Here is a 3,804-nt window from a genome sequence, read left to right as displayed (position 1 = left end):
ATCCATCCATCCATCCATCCATCCATCATTCATCCATTCATCCATCCATCCATCCATCCATCATTCATCCATTTATCCATCCATCCATCCATCCATCCATCATTCATCCATTTATCCATCCATCCATCCATCCATCATTCATCCATTCATCCATCCACCATTCATCCATTCATCCATCTATCCATCCATCCATTTATCCATCCATCCATCCATTCATCCATCCACCATTCATCCATTCATCCATCTATCCATCCATCCATTTATCCATCCATCCATCCATTCATCCATCCACCATTCATCCATTCATCCATCTATCATCCATCCATCCATTTATCCATCCATCCATCCATCCATCCATCCATCCATCCAGGGCCGATCACTTCAACAGAAGTTGTGTTGCTTGTTAACTTTGCTTCAATGAACGTTTCAGGTATTTTGTCAGCAAATGTGATGCACATTCTCATATTTTTGCTTTTCATGAACTTGTTTTAATCCATTGTTACTTCTCAGTGGGAACTTTCTGTATAAATTATATGTTGCTGACTGTTTAAGTATTCCTTGTTTTTTTAATGCAAACCAATGGGGAGTGTTGTTTGTTCAGAGAAAACAAGTAATTGGGAAGCRTGTAGTTAAATAAGCTTCTCAGGGGGACGGTGAAGTGAAGCCTGTTGTTTACAGACACAGCCATTTCCCATCCCAGTCCCTTTCTTGTTGGCTGCAGCTTCATGGCAGGTGAAAGGAAAGAATATTAAAATCTCTCATCTCACATTTGGCAAGAAAAAAGAAACATTGTGTTTCCCTAAAGTGATAAAAAATTCAGCAATCACATTTCAGTGGTTGTTGTTTGTAGGATCACCTATTAACAGAACTAATATCTCAGGGCCTGCAGTGGTGATGGGTCTGGTTGGTGATGACCAGGAGGGAGCATGTGGGATAAATCTTGTGCCAGCAGGAATTGAATTTGAATTGTTCAGATTGAATCTGAATGTGCATAATTTGAAATTGAATGCATTGGTTTGAAAATGAATTTTACTCAATTGAAACTGAATTTAAAGTTTTGTATCTGAATTCATTTGATTTGAAACTCTATTTTGGTTTATTAAAAATTCAGTTTGACTACTTTCACTTTCAGTTCCATAATTCAGATTTTTGTGTCACATCCTGGTCCTTGAGAAAGCCAGGCAGAGTAATCAAACACAGATCCACAGATTTATGTTTCACTTTGGTGAAGTTTCCCTTCTGCATGTAACAGAGTCGATGTAATCCACTGTAAAAGTGACAAAAAAAACCAGATAGTTATTTTTTTACCTATAGAAAATGTTACATTTACATCACATCATGGATCAGTCAGCAGCAGCATCTGATCAATATGTGATCCACGAAGTGATGTAAATGTAACATTTTCTACATATAGGTAAAATTAATCGCTGCAATAAAATAACTTTGTCTGTTTTTGTCACTTTTACAGTGGATTGCATCAACTCTGTTRYATACAGAAGGGAAACTTCACCAAAGTGAAACATAAATCTGTGGATCTGTGTTTGATTACTCTGCCTGGCTTTCTCAAGGACCAGGATGCATGAACTGAAAGTGAAAGTAGTCTAATTGAATTTTAATAAACTAAAATACAGTTTCAAAGCATATTAATTCAGATACAAAACTTTAAATTCCGTTTCAAACCATTAAATTCAGTTTCAGTTTAGTAAAATTTATTTTCAAACCACTGCATTAAATTTCAAAATATGCACATTCAGATTCAATATGAGCAATTCAAATTCACTTCCTGCTGGCACAAGATTGATCCCATAATAACCTCTCAGTTTTACTACAAATACTTTTATTTGCAGAAGCAAAAATGTCTGATACTCATCACACTTTCAGAAAAGTAAGAACTTTTTCCAGTTAGCTGAACTTCTGCATTTTTTTTCTAAGATGTACCAATGCCACCAACTTTTAGATGATAACTATTAGGATCTTTAAAACTAAAAAGTTGTTGCAAATTGCACCAAGCTCAAAATTCAGACATTTTTTGCCCTGACAGGTTTGTAGAGAAAGAAATGACATTTTTTGACACCTGATATAAATGTGGACAACGTGCTCCAGCATAGAGAGACACTGTGACAAGATGGAGGCACATTCTGTCCSTCTTTATGCAAAACATGTTCTTGGTAAAACTGTCAGATAATAGCATGTTCCAACCATGTCACCCCTGTGGCAGACGTGTTTGTGACGGAGCCCACTGCATTCTTAATACGCACCTGAAGACCTCGCCAAGCTCCTGCAGAGACAGCCACAGYTTGCCTGATTTTTATTTGACGTCAAAGCGAGACCGTCCTCAGAGACGAGCCACTTCCTGCTGTTAGYGATTCAGTAGACAGAAGGACGCTTGGTCTGTTTGGTCCTCTTTGTTCGTTTGCTAAAAACCACAAGTGAACTTCAAGGTCACGATTAAAAAGGGAGCTAAAGAAGCGGAGTGAGTGATCAGAGAGACACGTCAAGTGGTTGTGAATAAGCCCCGAGGCACATGCCAAGGTTCCCCCCTTGTTAGAAAACCTCAGAGACGGTCGGCAGCAGGTCCGCCGGGACTCGTGACATGGCTCACCCCATCCCGGGCTTCAAAGACACCATCTCWTTTGAATAAGTTTAGATGAGCACCATCGTGCTGCTCCTCTCATCTTATGCACTCCGTAGCGCGAGTGCGCTCGTGGTCATGAATCTCGAGCAGGACAACAGACTCCCACACCTTCCCATCAATAAATTTTAGTGCGCCGCCCGGGAAGCGGCGAGCTGAGGCGCTCTTAAATATCAGCTAAGGAGACAAGCTCGAAGACTGTGTTTATCTGCCAAGGACAAGTGAGGCAAATCTCCCAGAGAGGCCGAGGCGTTGTAGAAAACATCTTGGCAGCACCTGTTAAAACATTTAACAGGCTGGCTTTTCAAAGGCCACTGCTTCGCTTGAAAGGGTGAGAATAGATCTTAGAAAAAAAAAAGGAAGAGGATGGAGGAGAAATACTGAAGCAGGATRGGTTTTCATATTTAATTAATGAAGTTGGGAGAAGGATGAAGCATCTTAATAAAGCTGCACCTCATTACAACAGCAACAGTCTGAGATGAGATTTAATGATACTGTGGTTAAGTGTAAACACGTGTAGCATCGGTGCATTAAAGCTAAAATATCCAAGAGTTACTGACAGGTTTTCATGTCAGTGTGTGGCAACGTAATGTTTCTGTAAACTATTAACTCTCTCAAAGTGCAGCAGGTAGTTGGTTGTTTTATTACCAGAAGTGAGATGTTTGTCTCCTTTTAATAGCTTTACAAGATACAAAGTCACCAGGTAATGTAGAACAACAGGTAGAAAYAACAGAAACATTGTTTAAACTTTAAACATGAAAGTTGGACTTTTTCATGACTGAACCGTTGTCCTGTTATATGTACCTGGTACATGCTGATACATACCTGGTACATACTGATACATACCTGTTACATACTGATACATACCTGGTACATGCTGATACATACCTGGTACATACTGATACATACCTGTTACATACAGATACATACCTGGTACATCCTGATACATACCTGGTACATACAGATACATACCTGGTACATACAGATACATACCTGTTACATACTGATACATACCTGTTACATACTGATACATACCTGGTACATACTGATACATACCTGTTACATACTGATACATACCTGTTACATACAGATACATACCTGTTACATACTGATACATACCTGTTACATACAGATACATACCTGTTACATACTGATACATACCTGTTACATAC

The sequence above is a fragment of the Austrofundulus limnaeus genome, unplaced genomic scaffold (assembly GCF_001266775.1).
Source record: "Austrofundulus limnaeus strain Quisiro unplaced genomic scaffold, Austrofundulus_limnaeus-1.0 Scaffold275, whole genome shotgun sequence".
Lineage (NCBI taxonomy): Eukaryota > Metazoa > Chordata > Actinopteri > Cyprinodontiformes > Rivulidae > Austrofundulus > Austrofundulus limnaeus.
The sequence above is the reverse complement of the archived record's forward strand: the minus strand, read 5'-3'. Positions refer to the sequence as shown.